Raw genomic sequence first — 24650 nt, forward strand, 5'->3', positions numbered from 1 at the left:
GTGGTAGTTATTCCTGCAGGATTGACATCATTGGTACAGCCACTGGATGTGTGCCTAAACAAGCCATTTAAAGATAGCATTCGAGAACAGTGGAATGAGTGGATGGTTAGTGGCGAAAAGTCATTCACAAAAGGAGGAAACATGCGTGCTCCACAGTTGGATGTTTTGTGCAAGTTTGTCATAAAAGCCTGGAATGATATTGATGCAGAAACATTAATCAAGTCTTTCAAGAAGTGTGAAATATAAAATTCATTAGATGGTATGGAGGACGACTACTTGTGGCAAGATGAAGAGAAAGCCGAAGCTGAGACCACACCATCTGATACGGAATTAGATCCATGCGATGACTGCCTTACAAATGTACCACAAGATGTCATTGATGTACTTATGATATCAGATGACAAACAGGAGGATTTTGAAGGCTTTTAAAGGGAAACTGTCACACCAGCAAATCCTGTAAAAATAGCTTGGAGTTATGATGCCCGTTGCTGACTCGCCAGGGACTTGCCCGGCACTTGCTCTCTATCTCTATTGTTTGTTATCTTCCTCCTATCATCATCAGTTCCAGTTTGGTTGACAGCTTAGAAACCAAACAGCATGGCAGTTCCCATGGGTTTATTGTCTTATCCTTCCTTTCAGCTTTAGAGTGAATTAGGAAAAGTTTAATCTACTTGCACTGTTTTATGTTTACATGTTTGATGACAAACAGCCTTATGTTTATAAGTGATAGTTTTCCTACTAAGTACCTGCATGGCATAAGCATTTGAATTAAACTTACCATATTAAAATCAAATCTGATGTTTTAAAATTTTTGTTTGGTGTGCGTTGGAAGAGGGGTAGTCTTATACGGCGAGTATAGCCCAAACCCTATATTTTAACAGGAAAAGTAGGGGGTCGTCTTATACGCCGGAAAATACGGTAGATATACTCAACGTTATCACTTCATACATTTCCAAAAGATGTGTATAAGTACAAATGTATGTGCATTTTACTTAGCTTGAGAAAGTAAAAATCACTTTAAAATTGCAGTTTATGGAAAGGACAGTGTGGTTGACACAATGCTAATCTTATGCCTGAAAACTCTGCTAGAAAATCAGACATTTGAGGTGAGCATTTTCAGAGTATCAGGGGTGTTGTAGAGTGTGCCATATACAAGAGCTGCTCTCCAACTTATATAGTATATCAATAAATATATCTTTTTTCACAAATGGGATTTTGGGCATAACCTCCCAATTAAAATATATATAAAATATATATATATATATATACTCTTTACATCTATCTATCTATCTATCTATCTATCTATCTATCTATCTATCTATCTATCTATCTATCTATATATATGTATATATATATATATATATATATATATATATATATATATATATATATCAATAAACAATTCCTTTGTGTTATACTCTTGAAAATGCCTGCACTCCAAGATGCTGTTTAGAAAAGTTTATTTAACGCTCATGCTTGCCAACAAGGTCTTCATCAGAGCACAAAAAGTGGAACTAAACGTCATCACATTTAAAGACACAGCAACATTTTTTTAACAAAGTAAACATGAAGAAAATACAGATCCTATCGCTTTGTTGCCCTTGAAACGACTGTCACAACAAATCAGTGCTGACAGTTACTTGCAACAAAGTATCACCGCAAGATCATTTCCAACAGAAAAAGAAAGGTTAAACTAAATTATCTGTTCACGAAAATTATATACATTGAAGACATTCTCTTAATTGCCTGCCAAGCATTGGTAGAAAAAAACAGATTGGCCGAAAGATAATGGTATCCTTACTACATTTTCATACGAAGAATATACCCAAACAACCAAGCCAAGTGGCGTTTTCAGGCACAATACAAATAAACATCAGAAAAGGCAGAAATGATCAAGCCCAGTGGCCTGTATGCCAGTGCTAACAATTACTTGCATCAAAGTATCACCACAAGATAATTTCCCACAGAAAAAGAAAGGTTAAACTAAATTATCTGTTCATTGAAGTCATTCTCTTAACGTTGTCTGCCAAGCATTTGTAGAAAAAAATAGTGCTAACTGCCAGTTATTTAACTGTATTGGGCCTATAAAATGCCACTTGGATTTGGGCGTATATTTTTCGTATGAAAATTCAGTGCATATACCATTATTATTTAAGTCACTCTGTTTTTTTTTCTACAAATACAAATATATGTATCTTAACAGTTTAAAATATATTTTGTATAAAATAAACATTACATTTTTAAAAAGAATGCGTTGTACTGATTTTCATTGTGAATGTAGTTTTACATAGTGATGCGTTGTAAACGTATTTGTTGTAATGAATACGTTATAATGTACCATGTTGTAAATTACATTGTTGCAATGTCTGATATCCCAATTCCTTATCATATACTAACTCCTTGATAAAAACAGTACCACTTTAGTGTTATGGCTTCTCTGAATCAAATTGAGCTGAGTTGATACCCCAGGAACCACACAGCAGGCCCACTAGTAATTGCCTGATTTGTGCTAGTGTGGGGGCAGCTGAGCGAAACAGACAATAGCTTGTGGAATTAAAGTCTGCAGGGACTCAGACTGGATCTCTAATGCAAAGATGATAGTGCAACGCATTTAATCTGCCATCTGCCATTGGGCCACGGTTTGGAGAGGATAGTGAAAGGTGGTGCTACACTGCTGTAGGGGCTTGATACATGATTTCAATTTGCTGAAGCATGTCCCAACAGGATTGCCATCTCTGAACTCTACTACTGCAATCAAATTGTTGCGTTCAGCGTGATATAATGTGTGAGTGACGTCAGTGCCTGCTTTAAGACGGTGTAACGGGTATCGCCAGTCACCTAGGGGCGCTGTATTTGTGGTAAAAGCACCAAGTGAAGTATTGCTTATCTGCCCAGCAATTTTCAGGGAACTATAAAAATGTCAAGGTAACTCTGGTGATTAAGGTACCTGCTAGAGAGATCTGAGTTTTGGCCATTTGCAGTTTTGACTCACCATAAAGCAGCACAGAGGTTTAATGTGACTGCTGCAAAGCATCTCGTAGCATTCAGGTCACATATTTGTTTTTTATGTGGATAGTTCAGTGTGTTACTGCTTTTGTCACAGAGACACTTCTGTTGCTTGCAGATTATAGATTTCAGTTCTTCTAATATGGCATCAAGGAGCTGCTTGCAAACCACAAGAGACAGGTTTAGAACTTTATGTGTTACCCCAGTCTTTTGTTATGGAAATGTTGCTATAATGGGGTTGGTTGAGTAGAAATACAATCTTAGTAGTACAGCCAACCACTGTGTTACATTTTAAAACCTGAGTTTGGCTTCACCAGACTCAGCACATTAAACTATAATGCCTACCGGTATGGATGACTTGTGACTCTCACACCTTGTAGTCTTTGTTGTCTTATGTAACATTTCTTCTATGATTCATTGTCTTTGTATCAAATGTGTGTGATGTAAAGTGCTCTGATACCAAACATTGGCATGAGTAGCACTATAAAAAGTGAAAAAGTGTCTATGAGGGACAGAGGTGGAGTGTTGTAGTGATGAATCTGAAGAGAAGGTGACCATGGGAGGCCACTAAAGAATATCACATCGGGCACAATCATTGCTTAAGCTGGCCTGGAGTGCAGTGGCAGCCTCCGCAAATCTGATGTGGGTGGGGGGGTAGGGGTGGGGTCGAGGAGGTATAGGGATATAATATTTTAAAAAAGTATGTGTCCTTCTGCCGGCTGCCTCACTCTTCATTTCTACTCCTGATGGTGTCCCAACTGTCTGTGGGACACCAACACAGGCTCCCCACACAATCCTGGTACTGCTTTCATGCTATACCTAGCAAAAGAGCAGTCCTAGGATTGGTCTGACCGGCTTGGTCTGCTGTTCACACAGTGCATGGAAGTCTGTGCTGTTTCTCTAACCCGGCTGTACAACAGAGCTGGGTTGGGGAAACCAAAGTGTGCATGTCTGTTTGGCCGGCCTAAGACGGCTGGCCAAAGTGACATGCGCACTTTTAAGTGCACTCTACTCCTCCTCCCCTCCCCACGGCCTAGCTGGGCCCCTCCCCGCACTGGCTGGCTCAGCCAGCAGCTGAAAATAAATAATAAAATATTGTTTTATTTTTCAGCTGCTGGCTCTGAGACAGTGAGGCGACGTTCCTCCGCTATTGCGGAGGAGTCGCTGCTGCCAGAATGACATACAAGGGTCCACTGCTGTACGATCTTCAATTACATCAGCATCCAGGCCCCTGCCTGCATCTCATTCACGTCACTGTGAAATCTCACCACTCATCAAGCACTAATGTGAGGACAAGATCCAAACATTACTAGGTCACATGACCCAATTTAGAATTTATTGGGGTGGGGCTTCCCTCGCCCCCAGAAGACATGCCACTTGTTCTCGGGTCAGCTAGTGACACTAGCTGAGCAGTATTTTCACACTACAGTGAACAGCAGATTAGAAAGTAAATCATTGCACGTCAATCATCAGCTACGTGCCCCCGTCAAGGTACGTGCCTGGCGCAGTCTGCCCGTGTTAACTTGTAAACCAGAAGAGGCAATAGGTCTGAGCAGACAGTAGCAATAGCACTTGCCACGACATTGACATAATGTGACAATTTCATGTGGGTTTCAACGGGGCGCTCGGTGCAGCCGGTCAAATCCATTAATAACAAACCATCACGCTGTGCTGTTCAGTTGGTGACCCCTGGGGAGTCCTAGACATTTCCTTCCGTGTGTTATTAGCAGATTAATACATATAAAAGCTAATTTGAAAAGTTAACATTTTAAAACACTGCGTAAAGGTGAAGACGTCAAAACGAAAGCTAAAAAAGAAGTTGGTATCCTTGCTCGATTTGTGGGAGAAGCGTTAAGTAACGCAAATGGAATCTAGTATGCATGATTGGTGTCTTCGATTGAAGCAACACTGCTGGGTGCTGCCAAAACAAAGTATTAGGTGGAACAGAAAGGGGCTTTTAGAAAGAAGACTTTTATAAATAAAAATAACTTTTGATAACCTCGAAACTTAAAATTAAAATTTCGATGCAACTATTTGTTCCTTATGAATGTAAACATTTAATAATTTGCGTATGTTTGATGTGACCTTGTTTCTGTATTTCATTTTGAGGTTCAAAGAGTGAACATTGCTAAATTGTGTTCCCTACTTTCCGGTAGTGATTTGTCAGCGGTCCACAGAAGTCAAAAGCTTAAAGAACCACTGCCCTAAGTCTTTCAGATCATTACACATAGTGTGGCACACCAATTTAAAACAATATCCCTCCTCATCAAATTCATGTCAGACCTGACTGGTCATTGTTTCAATTCAAATTTGGTATTTGAAACGTAAATGGCCTTTACAAATACAAAATACATCCATTTCGAAGTACAAATGAAATTCATCTGGAAAGCAGAAGGAGGGCTTTTGTTCATTACAATTCAATAAAGTAGTATCACAAAGAAACGCTAAAAACAAGGCTAAACTGAAGCATTTTGTTAGTTACTTTGGGAGAAGGAAGATGAGAAAGGATGAAGAATTGCTGTAAAAGTAAAGAAAAAAAGAAAAAAAGACATAAAGCAAAAAACATAAATCAGCCAAGCGAAGCAAAAATATATGAAAGCATAAACACATTTTTTTCTCAACCTCTTCGCTGCCAGGCCTTTTCCCTCTCAGGTGCCAAGCCTGTTTTTTGGCTAATTGGGGCAGTTTGCGCTTAGGCCCTCATAACGTTTTGTCCACATAAGCTACCTAAGACAAGTTTGCGTCCTTTTTTCCCAACATCCTAGGGATTCTAGAGGTACCCAGAGTTTGTGGGTTCCCCTTAAGGGGACCAAGAAATTAGCCAAAATACAGCGAAAATGTCATAAAAAAACCAAAAATGGTGAAAACGGGTTGCAGAAAACAGCTTGTGGTTTTTACCCTGAAAATGACATCAACAAATGGTTTGTGGTGATAAAATCACCATCTTCCCAGCTTTTAGGAACAGGCCGGCGTGAATCAGCAAACCACATTTTTCAACAGAATTTTGACATTTTACTGGGACACACCCCATTTTCACTATTTTTGTGCTTTCAGTCTCCTTCCAGTTAGTGCCAGAAATGGGTGTGAAACCAATGCTGGATCCCAGACAGCTAAACATTTCTGAAAAGTAGACAAAATACTGAATTCAGCAAGGGGTAATCTGTGTAGATCCCTCAAAGTTTCCCACACAAAGTAACAGCTAAAATAAAAAAATATTGAAATTGAGGTGAAAAAAAGAGCAATTTCTGTCCACGTTTTCTTCTATAACTTTTTCCAGCTATGGCAGATGTTTGGAGGAAATATACCATTACGTCTGCTGGATTCTTCTGGTTGTGGGGATATATAGGGCTTGTAGGTTCATCAAGAACCCAAGGTACCCAGAGCCAATAAAGGAGCTGAACCTTGCAATTGGTTTTCATTGCATACACGATATACAGCAATTAATTTGGTGAAAAATAAAAAGTGAAAAATAGGTATCAAGGAAACCTTTGTATTCCCAAAATGGGCACAATATAATATGTTGAGAAGCAGTGGTTACTTGCACATCTCTTAATTCCGGGGTCCCCATACTATCATGTGAATTACAGGGCATTTCTCAAATGGATGTCCTTTTTACACACTGTCTTACATTTGGAAGGAAACATTGTAGCGAAAGACAATGGGCAATAACACTTGTTCTTCTATTCTGTGTTCCCCCAAGTCTCCCGATAAAAATGGGTAGATGTGTGGGTAGACCTAATGCCCGCGACAGGAAACGCAACGTGGACACATCACATTCCCAAGGGGGGCAGAAATGGCCTAAAATAAATTTGCCCTCGGGGGGAGATACCCTCGCCTAAGCGGTGGCTCCCTTTGCGTGAAAACTGACATTGAAAAAAAAATACCTGGTGTCTAGTGGTTTCTGCCCCCCTTGGGCAGACTGGCCTAAGAAAAATAGGCTGATCTGCCCCCAAGGGGGGAACAAATGGCCTAAAAACAATTTTCGCCCAGCAGAGCGACCCTTGCCTAAGGGGTGACTCCCCACATGTAAAAAAAACTCCAAAACAATTAGCCCTGGTGTCTACTGGTTACCCTCCCCACCGGGAGCAGATCGGCCAAATTAAAATAAGCTGATCTGCCCCTGGGGTGGGGGGGGGGGGCAGAAAAGGCCTAATAAAAAAATGCCCCCCATGGGGACCGGCCCTTGCCTAAGAGGCCGCTCCCCTTATATGTAAACACATATAAATAAAACAAAACACAAAATTCAAGGTGTCTAGTGGGCATTTCTGCAGCCTGATCGCTTCAAGATCAGGCTGCAGAAATGCTTAAAGAGACATGAAAGGAAAGGCCGGTCCTTTCCTTCCTTGCCTCTCTGCCTGCCCCCACCCCCGATCGGAAGAGAAATGCTTTCATTTCTCTTCCGATCGCTCGGGAAGCTGAGCTTTCAGCACGATGGGGGCAGCCTCTGATGATGAGGTCAGCAAGCAATTGCGCGCTGACGTCATCAGACGTCACTGGGGGCGTCAGGGGGTGGTCAGGAGTGGAAGGGGAAGTGATTTCCCTTCCATCCCTGCCCTGGGTGGGGGGTGGGTGGTCAGCTCATGGGGGGAGTGCTAAGCCGGTCCTAGGACATAATCGTTACATCCTTGGCACCTCAGCGCTGCAGCCAAGGACGTAACCGTTACATCCATGGCAGGTAAGAGGTTAAGCCGAAAAAAGACCATTCATTCATTCAAGTTCACTGAAGTAAGAAAAAGGAAGAGCAGAAAACAATGTAAGCAGCAGCTTTTTTCCATTTCTTTGTTAGAAGGAAGAAAGTAAAAGGGAAAATATATTCAGTAAATGAGTAAAGGAACTATCATAGGCCATAATAGTGATGTGGGGATACACAGCATTTGACCTCCCCTCTCTTTTCTCTTTTTTTGGGGAGTTTTAATTATTATTTTTTGGCTTTTCCTTGTTTTCCTTTTTAGATTACCTGTTGATATGTAATTTGTTTGTGATTGTATGATTTTTTAGATTGGTTCTAAGAGCTAGGAAATGTGTTTTTGACTTTACTCTGATTATGGTATAATGTTAATATTTTTAAGCCACTTGGCATTGTAACACTTGGGATATATGTATATATTTTTTCAGGATCATGACATATAATATAGGGATGGCCCTTGGGCCCTGCCCATTTAAGTTCATTGTATATACATTTTTTGTTGATGATTAATCCAAATTGACTATTATTTGTTGATAATATTGAGTGAGAAAAATATACTGGTGTTATGTTTCACAGATGTTACATGAGACAAAATGACAATGCTGCTGAATTATCTCTGGCCGGACAGGGAGAGTCTTTTCTTTATGTTCATTAAACTGAGGTATATAATTTCAATGGGAGATAGGGAACTTTATTATTGGTAAAGGCTATGAGGAAGCCTGTGTAGGTCGAAACGCGTTAGCCTAACCTAACTAAAATCTTTGGATCACACCGTTTTGGAGTGGCAGTATTTCCTTGCTTCAAACCCGAAAAAGAGAGGTCTGCTGTATATATTTAGCGGATCCTGCACCCTCTGCCATGCACCACCCCATCTGGTAACTGAGGTTGGAAGAACTGCATGATTCAGTGACTCTATATATACATATATATATACATATATATATATATATACATATATATATATATATACACACACACATATCTAGACACTGAAAAAAAAAAGGTTAAAGTGACGTGATAGGTGAAATGTTCAGTAACAATGTAACGTTTTAAACTGTAAAAATCAGTTATAATTATCTCAGATATAAATCGTGCCCTAAGATAATTATAACTCGCATCCCTTCCGTGCACAGTTTTCTTATCAATAATTTCATTGCAAATGTTGCAGTGATATTATCAAGGATGTCATCGAAGATGCCATGAGTGATGTAATATGTGGAGTGATTTCCAGTGCATGGCGATGGCATGAGTTATAGTTATCTTAGGATAAGAGCTATAGTTATTTGAGATAACTATAACTGGTGAATTTCTGTGGTTTTTAGAGTTTACATTGCGTTGTTACTGAACATTTCACCTAACTATAACGTTACTTTAACCTTTGTTTTTTTTCAATAAATTTCTAGTTTTTTTTTAATGTAAAGTAATATTTTGTTACCATATGTAAAGCCAACCCCTGCTGCGCACAGCCGAAGGCCCAGCTTCCACCCCCTGCAGGCATCCAACCCCACTCTGTGCCAAAGTTCGTCCACAGCAGGGGGTTAGGCAAAGGGCTTGGCCTGTGGCCTACCCCCCCACCCACAGGCAGCCAATCATCCTCTGCACATGGCCTTTGGCTACGCACAGTAGGATTGACCACAGGGCCAATAACCCTCTACATGCGGACAACCCCAAATGAAGTCTGCCAACCACATACTAAGAAAAGCCTTTTGCGATGCTGCATAGGATTGGCGGGGGACCCCATTCCCAAGGGCCAAAGCATATATAGATCTATATATAGAGAGAGAGGAGGGAGGGGTGCAGCCCCCTTCTCTGAGCCATAATAGGCCCCGGGGACCCCATCACCTGGGGTCCAGTTCTAAGGAGAGGGGACATACGGGCCCCCTCCCCAAGCCTTGTTAGCTTGTCAGGCTCCAGGGACCCCATTCCCCAGGGCTGACTTGCAAAAAAAAAGGGCCGTGCAGGGCCTGGCGGATGAGGTTCCCAGTGGCCTTTAAAGGCTCAGAGGGGGGTGCATTTGGTCTCCCTGTCTTTTAATTAGAATGATAGCCTTGTGGGATGGTGCCCCGCATGCCCCCCATTTTTATTAACATTTTGGCCATAGAGGATGTCTTTCAGGGGGGCCTAATTAGGCTTAGGGAGGGGTGCGTGCGTACCCTCACCCTTAATTAATTACTTGGCCCCAGGGATGGGGTCCGGGGAACTTTTTAGGCTCAGGGTTGGGGACTGGTTGCCCCCTTCCATTTATTGAAATGGCAGCCTGATGGGATAGGGTCCCCGGGTCTTATTAGACTCGGGGGAAGCCACGTGCCACCCCCAACCACTATCTGCAACACCTCTCCAAGGCCCTGGCCCATCCCAGGGGGTATTGTTTGGAAAATAGTGGCAGCCCATGCTTTAAAAAAAAAAAAAAAAAAATCTGCGGTTTTGCACATCCTCAGCGAACTCATGTCAAAATTAAAAGAACTGTTTTTGGCTCCCACAAGGACCCCCTGGGCTCCACCACCAGGACTAAGGGGTCAGGGTATTCCTACCCTGCCTCTTATGTCTTTTTTTGTGTTTCTTTAAGACTCAGAACTGAGGACTAAAGTCCTAAGATGGCTGCTACCACTTCCTGGTTTATGTGGTGCCAGCCAATCAGATCTCAGCAGGAGATTTGTTGAATTCGCGGAGGCTCTGTGTCCCAAGATAGACAAAGTACTTGAATGTTAATTGCGCAAAAACTAGCAAACGGATTTACCCCAAATCACAACAAGCATTTGCAATGCAATGGGTCTCTCATTTGCTCGAGTTAAAGCTATTAGCGTTGAAAACCCCTAGCTGGACTTTTCTTGCCACATAAAATGAAAACGAAAAGTAATACAGTTTAACATAAGCGAGACAATTGAAAGCTCCACACCATAAGCATGAAGGAGACACGCAAGGAAAATAAGTTTGCTTGCAGTCAAACGTATCAGCAAAAGTGCAAATAGCCATCTAGTGGGGTCGATGTCCAAGGCAGTAACCAAACCGCCCCAAGGAGAGACAAACGTGAAGCATTTAGCAATGATAACAAAGGATTTTTGAAGGGCAAGCCCATGAACGAGTGATAGTGATGGGCGTGAGATGGGTGAGGTTAAAAGCCCAAATAGATAACAACACGTCGGAAAAGCTGCGCTTGAGCGCTGCTATGCTCAACCTAAAAAGCACTCTTTCTTGACCAAGATGCAGCTTTCTGACAAATTTGCTGTAAATCCATTCAGCAATTTGGGCTGTAGCTGTGTCTAAAGTTCCTATGGAAAAATGAATGGGGAAAACTCTGCCCCCGCTTTAGTGGTCCCCCCAAACTTTCCATGAGCAAACCAACGAGAATGTAACACATTTCTGGAATGTTATGTGAAAATTGGTCAAACGGCTTCAGTTATTAGCAACACATAAATGGCATTTCCTATGGAAACATGATCCTAACTATAATTACCTAGTGGTGGTCCCCACTAGGTAATTATAGTTAGGACCTAGTTTCCATGGACAACTCCCTGGTGTGTGTATGGGACCTGGCCTGGGCAAGGCAGGCTCTTACAAACAAGAGAGACTTTCCTTTGAAGTTTGCCTACTTGAAGGGCAGAAAGGGGTATAAGAAGTGGACCCAAACCCCCTGGAAATTAGATCACTTCTGGAATCAAGAGGAACCTCTGCCAAGGAGAAGAGCTGAGGAGAAGTGCTGCCCCTACCTGTGACTCTGCTTTGTTGGGATAGCCTGCAGTTGCTGCTTCTGTCTGTGAAAGGGGACAAATACTGGAATTTGTTGTGCATTCCTGCTTGAGAAGACTCTCCAAGGGCTTGAACTGAGCTTGCCTCGTGTTGTTGAAGTCTCAAGGCCATCAAAGACTTCCCCTGCCAGCACCTGGACTCTCTGCTGAGGCTCCTGCCCTGACAAGTGGTGCCCTCTCCAGGCACTGGCTCTTGAGAGGTAAAGCTGGCAGCTAAGAACTGAAAATCCATGCACAGAATGCCATGTGGGGAAGTTTACGACACACCTTCCACGATGCGGCTGATAAACGATGCGCTGGTGGCTTCGCAGCTGATATCGACGTTCATCACGGCTGGGAGATCCATGCTCACGGCTGGAGAAACGACACACAACACCCGCTTACGGAGCCTGATAACGATGCAAGCCCCATGCAGTGCAGTTTTCTAATACTGTGCAACCGGATTTTCCACGCATCGTCCCCGGCGTCCGAGTCAACCCGACTCCGCGTGGATCCGAGGTGCCTGTCCCGAAATTGACGCATCGCTCTCTTGCGAGGGAGAAAAAGGATGCCTCGCCGACCTGACCGGAGAAGGAAACGACGCATGGGCTCACTTGCGAGTAAGGAATCAACGCATCGCTGACTTTTCCGACGCAGCTTTATTTTTTATGCTACCCAGGTACTTTGTGTAACAACAGCATTCTCACTGTTTTCTAAGGATTAGGACTGTTATTCTTTTGAAAATTCATGACTTAACTTGTGTATGTTGGATTTTTGTTGTTTTGGTCTTGTTTAGATAAATATTCCCTGTTTTTCTAAACCTGTGTTGTGTCATTTTGTAGTGGTTCACTGTATTACTGTGTGTGTTGGTACAAATACTTTACACATTGCTTCTGAAGTTAAGCCTACCTGCTCGTGCCAAGCTACCCAGGGGGTTTGTGGGGGTTAGCTGAGGGTGATTCTCCTTTACCCTGACAAGAGTGAAGGCCCTTGCTTGGACGGGGGTAACCCGACTGCCAACCAAAGACTCAATTTCTAACAAGCAGCATTTCATAGAGTTGAGTGCCATGCTTTAATATTGGGGGTCACTTAAAGGGAGGTGGATGTAGAGAATTATGCATCATGTCTTTTATACATCAATGTGTAAATAATCATGTAGCAGGGACTTTAGTGAACAAGAAGCCTGGAAGCCCTTCCTTCATACATCCACATTATAAATAGATACAAACAGATGGATGAGTACACTCCTGTTAAAAAAAACAGTGCCTCAGATTTTCTACGGCGATCAACTGAACGGATGGAAACTACTGCAGGGACCCACCTCAACAAGTGAAATTATCATTGAAAGAACTGTACGTGGAAAATATATTCCAAACGTATCCATAGAGGGAACTGAAGAAATCAACATGTTTCTGTTGTTTCTGTATAAGGGTGTTCCCTTGTGACACTCCAGGAATTGACTGACCAAAGTGAAAGACTGGGAAAAGGGAATTACTCCACGTAGAGACAGTTGCTCCTATATCTATGTTTTACTAAAACATCTATCTTCTTCCTTACAAAATAATGTCATTGGAAGACTGAACTTGCACCTTCATAAAGTAATAATAAAGGAATCCCCAAAGTGGAACCATGAATTGAATCGAAGGGGAAAACAATCGAGAAAGAAGATTGGATGTGTTTCCTCTGTTGCTGGTGATGGAAGCCTTTGCCTCTGTCTATTGGAGATGCTTCCTATTTGTGGTATGGTAGTAAGAAACTGGAATGTACTGCAACTGCGAGTAAATCACTGTACCCTGTTCCAATTGCTAGATGTATGCTTTGATATCGTTCAAAAACTTCCACTAGTACAAATGATGAGGGCTGAGCATAGGTGAATTTAATTCCCCCAAATAAGCAGTGTCCTTCTACTTACTAATACAGCTATGTATTATGAAAAGCAGGCCGACTGAGGCATATAGTATTGACTGGGATTGAGGAGCAATGGTATGCCGTAAATGGATGGACTGAGACTAAGGGCCAGATGTATCAAGATTTTGCTTTGCGAGTCTCAAATAGCGAATTTTAAGAAATCGCTATTTCCGGCACGCAAAATGTGATGTATCAAAATTGCGAGTCGGAAAAAGCGATTTCTTAAAAATCGCTAATGCAATTTGCAAGGTCCAAATACCGAATCGCAAATAAAATTGCGATTCGGTATTTGAAAATCACAAATTGTGAAAACGGCTACCCGGCACAGCCTGATGACATCACAAGCAGGAAGTGAGTCAACCCATGCTGTTTCCAGGTACCACACCCACAGGAGCAGTCAGAGAGTCACAGACCAGCACCAGTGAGGCATTTTTGGGAGCAAGCCAGGACCTAACACCAACATGGCCAATGCTGGCAATGGGAAGGAGAAGGGAGACAGGAAGAGGAAGCTGAAATTCAGGGAGCAAGGATTGGAGGTGCTCACTGAGGAGGTGGTCAGGAGCCATGACCGACTCTTTGGGAAGAACTCACGCCAGGTACCAGAGAGTGAGGAGGGGAAACTTTGGGCTGACTTCCAGACCAAAATCTGCACAGTGGGGGTTACGCAGTGCTCGGTGGAAGAGATATGCAAGAGGTGGTACGACCTGCGTTCCCGTGCCAAGGAGAGGGTGGCCAGCAGGCTAAAGGAGGCAAGGAGCACTGGAGGCGGACCATCCACCCAGACACCCTCCACCTCCATGGAAGACCTGGTGGAGTCCACACTGCTCCCTGAAGCTGTCAGTGGGGTCACTGACATTGACACTTCCGGCACACTCAGCACTAGCAAAGGTAAGTCCAATAATGATGTGTATCCCCATATGTGCATGTACAAATGCCCCTTAGGAAATAGCAATTAGTGCAAAGCATTGTGATAAGTAGTCCATTCCACATCTTACATGCGGCACAACAATGCCTTATGGGAGTGGTAGTCCACAACCCTGAGCTGAAATAGCACATAGATAGCAATTAAGTAGACAGACACACAGAGGAACAACACACACAACTCACAGTGATACGATGTAAGTGTACATTTATTACCATTGTGCAACATTTGGTGATACATTCATAAATGACATGCTGCACATTGTCGTTGCAGATGTCTCAGGCCCAGCAGCAGCAGAATGTGCCAATGTGGGGGATGCAGAAACGCAGCCACTGTCGGACTCAAACACCAGTGAGTCATTGTGTATAGCACCAATCAGACGCAGGGCAAGGGTGTTACCTCTCCACAAGTTGAACCTGGACTCCGATGAAATGCCGGATGAAGGCCACACACCACCCCCAGAAGTTAGATCCACAGGAAGGCAGCAGTCCCTGCCCCAGCATCACTCAACCCCCCGCAGGAGGCCTCATGAGGCAGGCACACAGCACACAGATGAAGGCGAGGGCCCCTCAATCTTTGGTGGCCTTGAAGCGTCCATGCTCAAAGTGCAGCGCCTGCAATGCAGACACATGAGGTCAATGCACAGGCAGTTGCAGTCACACAATGACAATATGGGAGGACTGCACAAGCAGTTGGAGTCTCTGAATGCAAACATCTGCAAGCTGCATGAGGGACAGCAAACAGCAACAGATAACACGAAGGAGCTGACAAATGCCATTAAGGAACTCTGTACTGAGATCAGGCATGAGTGTGTGAGCCATCGCAGGCGCCAACAGCAATTCATGGGAATGTTCAATGTCTTCTGCAGATCTGTAAATCGGTTCGCTACTTCAACTGCCCATGTTAGCACTACGTGCTGTGGCCGCACAGGTGGAGGCATCACATAGTAGTCGGGACGTTGCACAGGGATTGGTGCAATTAACCAACATTCTGGATACTATGCAGACAGCACGCAGTGCTACATCCAGCGAACTGGGTGTTGGGGATACTGAGGAGTCCTCTAGCCTCAGCAGTCTTACAGTCCCCGTGATGGATCCTAGGCGTCGCAGTGCCAGGCACAGTACTGCCTGTGAGCCTGATACAAGAGGTGCCGGCGAGGCCACTGCGCACTCAAGTGGAATGCGTGGACGTAAGAAGTGACATTGAGGGCTACAGGGGACTACCTTCACATGTAGCAATACAGTAAAACTATGATGATAATAGTGTGACACTGTTAATGGCTCATGTCTGCCTATTGTGCATAGCTTGGTCCTAGTGACACATATGTTACCTGAAGTCAAGGTAATAAAGGTGCTAACCACAGTAATACATCTCAGTGAGGTGGTGTTGTCATAACTAACATCTGAAATGGTTGTGCGTGATGTCAGCACGCCTTTGCCTGCCCTCTGCTGCACTGGTCCTGTCTGCTGGCTGTAGGGGTGCTATGGGATCATCATCCTCATCTGAGTCTGGTTCCGATATTTCCACAGGTATGCCCCTGGTGGTTGCTATATTGTGCAAGATCGCACATGTGGCCACTATTCTACAGGTCGTGTCCGGGCTGTACTGTAGTGCCCCTCCACTTTTGTGGATGCACCGGAAGTGACTCTTCAGCAGGCCAAAGGTGCACTCCACCACATTGCGGGTTGCCCTGTGTGCTGAATTGCATCTCCGCTCTGCTGGTGTTGCAGGATTTAGGTAGGGCGTCATCATGTAGGTGCGCACTGCGTAGGCACGGTCTCCTGGAAGGAACAGAGGGTATAATGAGTAGCTGTGCCATCTGACGTCACACTGACATCAATGCAACATTGTAAAGGTGCAAATTACCTAGTAGATATCCTTCACCAAATTCCCCAGCTAGCAGTCTTGTGTGAATCCCGCTGTGGCGAAAGATGTACGAATCATGTGTGCTCCCTGGGTACCTGGCCACGAGATCAGTTATGATGTAGGAGGCATTGCATATCACCTGTACTGTATATTCATGGAATGTTGGTGTTTACGGTTGAGGTACACATACTCTGTGGCTGATGGTGGACAGATTGCAACATGTGTCCCATCTATGGCACCTAGGACATGGGGGAACTATGCTATCTAGTATAAATCTATTTTTGTCTGCTGTATTTCCTGTGGGGTGTGGGGGAATCTGATGTACTGGTGTATCCTGCTCAGCATGACATTGAGAAATGCGTTGAGAAATCTAGAGAGGGCACTCTGTGATACCCCTCCAGCTGCTGCTATGACCCCTTGATAGCTCCCTGATGCTAGTAGGTGCAGGGAGCGTAATACCTGCACATGTGTGGGTATGCTATTGGTCCTGTGTGTTGTGCGCTACAGTATGGGTTATAGCTCAGCTATCAGGTCAAGTATCATGGCTGAGCTCAACCTGTACTTCTCATAAATCTCCTCCTCAGTCTGGTCAAAAAGGGTTATGCGCACTCTGAAAATGCGCTCCTGTCTCCTCCTCCCTCTCCTCAAACCTGCCAAGATCCTCATTCTCCTCACCATCACGTAGAGTGCAGCCATTGTGGAAAAGAGGCTGAGGCATTCTGGACCTCTTTATATAGGTTGCACCTGGTTAGCACCTGGTTTCAATTCTTGGTAAATTGCATGTGCAAAAGGCCATTCTGCGAATATTCGCAATTTGCGATTTTTTGATGCTTCGCATTGCGACATGGTTTTGCGTGTCGCAATCTGTGTATCGCAATTTGCTACGTGAAATACTGAATCTCTATTTGCGAGTCGCTATTCGAGCTCGCAATTTGCGATATGAAAATAGCGATTCGGTTTCTCATGTCACAAATTGCGATATGCAGATTGCGACACGCAATACCATGTCGCTTCGCTAAAAATCGCAATTTTAGCGATTCCTTGTTTTTGGGCTGCGAATGCCTTTCATACATCGCAAACCACGTTTTTGCATTCGCAAACGGCCGATTTTTGCAATTCGCACCATTTGCGAATGCAAAAAGCTTTGATTCATCTGGCCCTAAAATCTGATTGCTAGGCATAGCTCTCATAGAGCGCCTTTTACGTCAATGACTGGATTTGGGTCCAGTCATTTACTGCTAAGATGTAGTAACAGTGGGTAACAGAACCTGTTAACCACTGTTGCTAAGTCATAAAGGAATTCCAGGCTGCTCTGGCTGGGCTCTGTGACAGCCAGTTAGAGCAGTGCGGGAATGCCGGGAGCGCAGTTTCTGGCGGGAAGGGAAGGCACAGAGAGTGGTTGGGATGGGTTACAGGAAGCCATAGATTTCCTTCCTTAATTAGGGGCAGGGAGGAGAGGTCATGCTATTCGTGGCTTCCCCATTACTCCTCTGCATAGCAGTTGAAAGCTGGGCAGATAGTATGGGGGGGCATAACACAAAATTATAGATGAGTAAACAATGAATTAAGGGGATGTTTTATACCTCAGGGCTCTGAGTGACATCATAGACATCTCAAGCTTTGCTCTTGTTGTCTAGTTAATGTCACTCAGAACCCCTCAGTGAAAAACAATTAACTGTTACCCATCTATAATTCTAAATGTTATGTGTGACTCTGACAGAGATTCACTAACATGAATAACTAGATTCAAATCCAATAACTCACTGCATTCCAGTGCTTTAAATGGGCCGGTACTCACCGGTACTAAGTACCGGCACTTCTGAATTTTCTGCCCAAAGAGAGTACCGGTACTCACGGGGCAACAAGGCAACCTGAAAATGGGTGTCTTAGAAAGCAACGCAAAACTGCAGACAACAAGTCGGTCCGTTTTCGTGCAGCACTCTGGTAATCGAGTGCTAATCTACCCTTAGACTGTGCTAATTAGGCAGCGGCCCCAGGCATTTGATTCAGAGCTGCCAGGGAGTTTGGGAGGGGCCCAAGCCACACTGTGACTATTAACACAGTGTCCAGTCAGGCTCAATGGAGTCAATAGCGCTGTAGGTGTGTGAGTAGAGCCATCTAACAGCCATACATCATAATTGAGGTAAATCTAAGTGAAGGCTTCCTGCTGTACATCAGAGTAAGCCACCACTTATTTGGTGCCATTGTGAGGAAGAAGGTGGTGATAGTAACTCTGTGGCAGAGCGTGTGGGAATCCAGGTTTAATAATGTGGAGAGACATCAGCTTATATGAGCATTTCTAAAAACAAAACAACTGAATGCCTGTATGCATGCATGAGTGCTTGTAAGTGACTGTGCGTGTTCTTGTATGCGTGAGTGTTGTCTGCAGTGTCCAGCACAGTAACTCTATAGCTGCCAGCCCGACAAGCCCTGCATTTACACAGTTTGGCTGTGAAGCAAATGTAAAAATGTTCGATTGTAGCAACTGCAACGCCACTCTCTCTCTCCAGTGCAGATATGTTTTTTTTCTGCAGTGCCTCCACACCACTGTACTTTGTTTTTAATAGTCCGTTTTCTCTTGGGTTAATGGAGTAGCTGGGAGAGGCAGAGATGGGCAACCAACAAATTAACAAGGAGACCCCAGTCAGAGCCGAACCAAGAGTCTGGCTTGGCTTTAAGAGAAATGCAGAAGTCGAGCCTTGAAAACATTAACATTTTAAATACAATTGTAATTTTTAACATGTGGGAGCATTTCACCTTGGTACATAAGCTTATACACTACCATTGACAGGAGTTTATTAAAAGTGATAATGAAGTTAGAAATGGTTGTGCTCCCATCATGATGTCAATCCCACTATTAAAATAAGAAGCAAGTACATTTTCATGTGTACATTATATATGGCCTATTTTATTTCCATGAATGAAACAACACTATAGTGTATTAATTCTAACACAAGATGTGATTGTACGGCATACATCGTGAATTCGCGTATTTGAATATACTAGCATGTGTGATAATGAAGAAAAAGGAGGTTTGGTGACATGAAATATTTGCCTAGGATCACACAAATTGGGCAAGTGGGGAAGCTGGGATTGATCCCAGAATTTCTGGTTTCACATTGTGAAACTCAGCCACCAGATGGCTATATTTTAATTTCTCTCATGTTTTACAACAGAGGTCACTGTTTTGTCTTTATAGTTTACATGTAAAATTAGAGTTTGAGTGGCAGGCAGATTTTACAGTAGGTAAGGAGCCTTGAAGCAAAGCAATACCATTTAGGAGCAACTGGGTGATGTCTGCTAGGAGGCAGTGAGACAATAGGTTTTACCATAGATAAACATTTCCAAAAAATGTTATGGATCCCAAAAATGTTATGGAAAATAGCTTGTGCAAGTCATATGTAATGTAAGTGTTGTACCATGGGAAGCCCACTTCTACTGTGCTATGCAACCGTAGGAAAGAAAAATATCTGGAAAATCCAAAGAAGTTCCCATGATAAGGGCCTCTGTTGCCTGCAGAGTTGGGTATGTATTTGCCGACATGTATACTTTGCTTTTTTTCAAAAGATGATGGTGCTTCCTTTCATTGTAGTGCTCTGAAGGCTACAAGTTGGCTCGTGGGATCTGGAACCCGCAGAAGTGAAGGTCGGGTGTGAATTCAGTCACAGACATGTTTTCTTTTTCAATCTGCAATCAAGAAGTAATGTAATAGGAGTTTTCATCAGGCATCCCCTTAAATGTGCCCATTTTGTTGTTTAATGTCCCCTAGAAGTTCGTTCAAAACCAAGGTCTCTTTACTGGAATCTACAACTTCTAAAAAAAACATCCATTGCCATACTTTGTAAAGGGTATGATGCTGGTGGGTGTGCAAGAATGAAATTACATCTCATCTTAATGCCAAAAGAGAGGCAATGCCACTGGCTAATGTAAGGGTCATAGAGTGGAGTAACATGCTGAAAGACTTGTTTGGTGTAAGGTGGTTTGAAGTTTTTGAGCACTGAGTACTATAGATCTATTATAATGCTATTAAACAGATAAGGCTGTTTTTAAATAGAATGAGATTATGGAGTCTAATTTTCAAGGTTTCTTTCTTAAAAGTAACCAGTGGCGGCTGCTATGTATTTAGAGTGGTACGGGCAAAATACATGTAGCATTCAAATAATAATAATAAAAAAAGGAAATGGCACTTACCTTCCTCACTTGCAATAAACATCCTCCTCGCTCTGGTGTCTTCTCTCCTCGAAGCTCTGGACCCAGGAAACTGCACTGTTAAGCAGCATGAGAGAAGTGTCAGGATTGGAGGGAGTGGCCTCTCTCAGCACTCTTAGGAGCACTGGAGGCATGTGCTTACTCTAACTCAGCGTCTTAAGACAGCTTGGTTAGAGAAGTTTAACAAACTGGCTGTTGCAAGACGGCCGGCCAAAGGGGCATGCGCACTTTAAGCATAAGTGCAGAGCTCCCTGCTGCCACTCAGCAGCAATTGCCCTGCCCCGTCCCGAAACTCAGTTCAGGATGGGTTGTTGAAAAATAAAATGGTGATAAATAAACTTTATTACCATTTTATTTTTCAGCTGCTCTGGGCAATGTTTCACGTTACCATTGATTGACGGGAGCAGCTGCTCTCGTCACACTCCTGTAACATTTGAATATAGACTTCTAAAGACAAGCCGATGGGGGTGGTGTTCATTTTGTACCTAGTGTATGTAAATGTTTAAACATATATTGTCAGGGCAGCAACATGACGGAAAATATACACGCTAGGATCAGAAATAGTTTTCTGTGGATCCGGAGAGAAGCACAATACATGAGACATGTCTGGGATGAGCACTGTAGCGCTGTGAAGCACGTTGCACTGTGAATTTGAATAACGATTCCGGAACCGGCTCGCTCTACAACAGGCCACTGTGGAAAACTGGGTTGCATATGGCGATTTAAGCTTTCAACAGCCTCATGTGAGATGCCAAGCAATGGATGTGCACAGCTTGTTTCTCCTTAATGAACAGTTGTAAACATCGTATGAAAATGCTGAAAATATTGTTCTTCTGCAACATATCTAGTGGCATCCAATTGGCATCTTGAACCACTAAAGTCACACACAGACCTAGAAGCCTTTCAGTTCCTGGTATGTGCTTTACAAAAATGATTCTCTCAGTGGTGCATTCGTCTTCAGTGTCTATGGTAGTGTTGAATTAACCAGTGAGGAGGACTGAACAGAGGAGCTGATGACTGAAAACAAGTCATGAATATTCATAACTTGAGTTACATACAGTACCGGTGGGGAGGACGAGAAAGTTGAAATGAAGGTTTCGTCATTACACCTGATTTCTTTCAGTGTGACACAATCCTACAACACGTTGAACTATAGCCACTCGAGGAGCACTTTGCAAATAAGTTTGGTATTCTATCTCTCATCACATAAACCGAAAGAGGACGATTTAAATGAGAGCAAAGGGTTCCTTGGCACCGTAATTTCTCATACTAACAAAGTGCTGAGAAGGAAACAATGGCCCATACTTATACTTTCTTAGCGCCGCATTTGCGTCATTTTTTGACGCAAAAGTGGCGCAAACTTACAAAATATTAATGTGTTTTACAAGTTTGCGCTGATTTTGCGTAAAAAAAATGACAGCAAATGTGGCGCGAAAAAAGTATAAATACAGGCCAATGTTCTTTAAGCAAAACAGTGCTTCTTCTAGTCTAACCGTACAGAATAAATATGTGGGAAATTATCCATCTTTTTTACATAAATGTGTAAAGAACCATGTTTCATAGAACTTCAGCGAAAAACAAACATTAAATGCCCTTCTTTGCAAAACTATCTGGTAAATAGACGCTAACATGTGGGCGAGCACCCTCCAGTTAACAAGTCTCCTGGGAGGTGTACACCCTGAATGTCGAGCCAGAATATCGAGATCTTCAGATATCGAGGACAATATATCAATCCAAAATATGGAAAAATATCAAATAACTACAGATTTTCTATATCTAATATGTACCTTGATGATATATATCTTCAAGGAATGTAGATGTGGAGTTAGGAATAGTAAATATATTATTTTCTATATGCACTTACCTTTCAATACTTTGCCCCTCAGTATTCTGTCCAAGATATTCTTGTATGTTCATATTCTTTGGCTCGATATTCACTAGTACAACCTCCTGGAACTATCAACCAGGGGCATCTCCTCTGCAATTGCAGAGGGGTGTCGCCCCCCACACCCAGGCCAAGAGCCAGCAGATGAAACATAAAACAATAGCTTACTATTGTTTAATGTCTCATGTGCTGGCTCAGTCGCCAGTGCAGGGAGGGGTAGGGCTGGGCCACAGGAGGTGCGGGGGAGGAGGAGGAGAGAGTGCACCTACATGCACGTGTATTTGGCTGGCCATCTTAGGCCGGCCAAACACATGTGCACTTAGCTTTTGCCAACCTGGCTGTGTAGCCAGGCTGGAGAAACTGCAGAGACCCCAGGGTCCAAGCCGCTCAGACCATCCTAATGCTGTTTTCATGCTAGGTTTAGCATGAAAGCAGCACCAGGATTGCTTGGGAACCTGTGCTGGTGTCCAAGTAAATGCTGGGACACCAGAAAAGGAGCGAGGCAGCAGGAGTCGATGGTAATGACAGCGATGACGAGAACAGTAAGTGTTTTTATTTTGTTTCCCCCATCCCTGTCGTCAACCGTGCCCCCCCATTGACATCTGCGGTGGCCGCCGCTGCGACCATCACTGATTTTACAGATTGGACAAAAGGTACTGCAGAAGCCCATCTGAAGAAGTGAAGTCATCAATGAAAGAGCTGTCTTTGGAAAATCTGTTCCCATTGTATTCATAGAAGGAACTTAAGAAACCAATGTCCAATGTATTTTTCATTTGTCTGTATATAAGGGTGTTGTACCATGTGAAACTCCAGCAGTTCCATGGCCAACTTTAAAGACATGTCTAAGTGTATTACTCTGTCTGGAGTGATTTGCCATTACGTACAAATCGCGCAGTATTAGAAAATAGTTTATTCAAACCTCTATCTTCTTCCTTGCCAAAGAATGTCACTGTCGTATTGAGCTAATGGTGTTGAATGGTAAACAAGACCCTCCACTGGAGAACCATTAATTTAAGGACCAAACAGACTGCAAAAACAGATTGGGAGTTTTCCCACAGAGGCCACATGGCAAGGCGGAACTAAATCTAATAAAGAATAGGAATTCTTCTTGAAGCCTGGTAACAGCAGCATGATCACAGTTCTCGCACCTTTCATTCTTATCATGCAAACAAAATGGTGGTACTATGTCCCACGTGGCTGCTTCTTGGTTACCCTCTTGTGGGTAATGCTTCCTGACTTTGGAATCCAACCTTCACTTCCAGAAGCTTTGTGGGCCAATTGCAGAGTGTTTTGCAACCTAAATTCTACCTATCATTTGGTCTGCGGTCTTAGAATGGAGTACAATTCTCAGCAGGTTATAAAGGACTTATTGTACATCACACATAGCAAGATATCAGGATGTGCCTAGACTTAGCACCCTGAAGTCAATGTGCATCTTATAGTTCCTTTGATCTCCCACACCTTACATTACTGTGCAGTGTAGGATGGGGTCTGAGCATTTTAATTGCACTATTAAAGTAAATGGAGCATCAGCTATTCTTTTTGTAGGGAATTCTGGTGCATTATCTTGATGAAACACACACACAGTACCCATTGCTACCAGAAAAAGTTAACTTTTTTTAACGATGCAAGCACTGAGTGCACGTTTTGGATGCACCCAGGACACTCTAGTTTAAGAGTCAACAGTAGCCAAAATATATTTAAGTTGGTTGATGGGCAGTAGTTGCCCGATATGATTGATCTAAGTACACCACCTTAACATTTCAAAGGGAGTGGTGAACCTCAGCCTCAATATGGTGACAATTGTAATTAATTCACAATCTTGACAGTGCAAGACATTTTTCTTCCTTTGTATTGGCATCAATAGCTATCACCATTTCAGCTGAAGTAAGGTCAGTGCTCCAGCAGTTGCATCATGGGCAAAGACCAGCCCTTCTTGACCTGCCCTAATGTGCTCCTCCCTTTCTTTAGTATTCCAAATGTAATACTCCCTAATCTTGAGAATACCAACAGGCCTAGGACTGACATGTCGTGTTATGTGAGAAGTTCTCTGCCCGACTGTTGAGTCTCTGCAGGTGTACACTTACTATTAACTCGTAGGTTGTGAGAAGCAAAGCAAAAAAATAGTAAACTTACAAAAAAATGTAAATTTACCTTTGTGAATCAGGCCCTCAGTGTACCTTCTTATCCAGCTTCTTTAAAAAAAAAAAAGTTTTTTATTAGAGATTATAGGGTGGTACAGAGTATATTTGAACATATCTTCTGGGTGTTTCATCACAACAGTTAGTTTCACAGTTGATATATAGGTGAGTTTAAACTAAATCATAATCTGAGTAATAAGCTAAGGGATCATGGGTGAGTGGAGGTGGAATAGAGAGAGGGGGTGACAGGTGGAAGAAAATATTCATGGGGGAGGGTGTAGAGGGGAAAGGAAAAAAAAGG

Source organism: Pleurodeles waltl, chromosome 6, assembly GCF_031143425.1.
Source record: "Pleurodeles waltl isolate 20211129_DDA chromosome 6, aPleWal1.hap1.20221129, whole genome shotgun sequence".
NCBI classification, from domain to species: Eukaryota; Metazoa; Chordata; class Amphibia; order Caudata; family Salamandridae; genus Pleurodeles; species Pleurodeles waltl.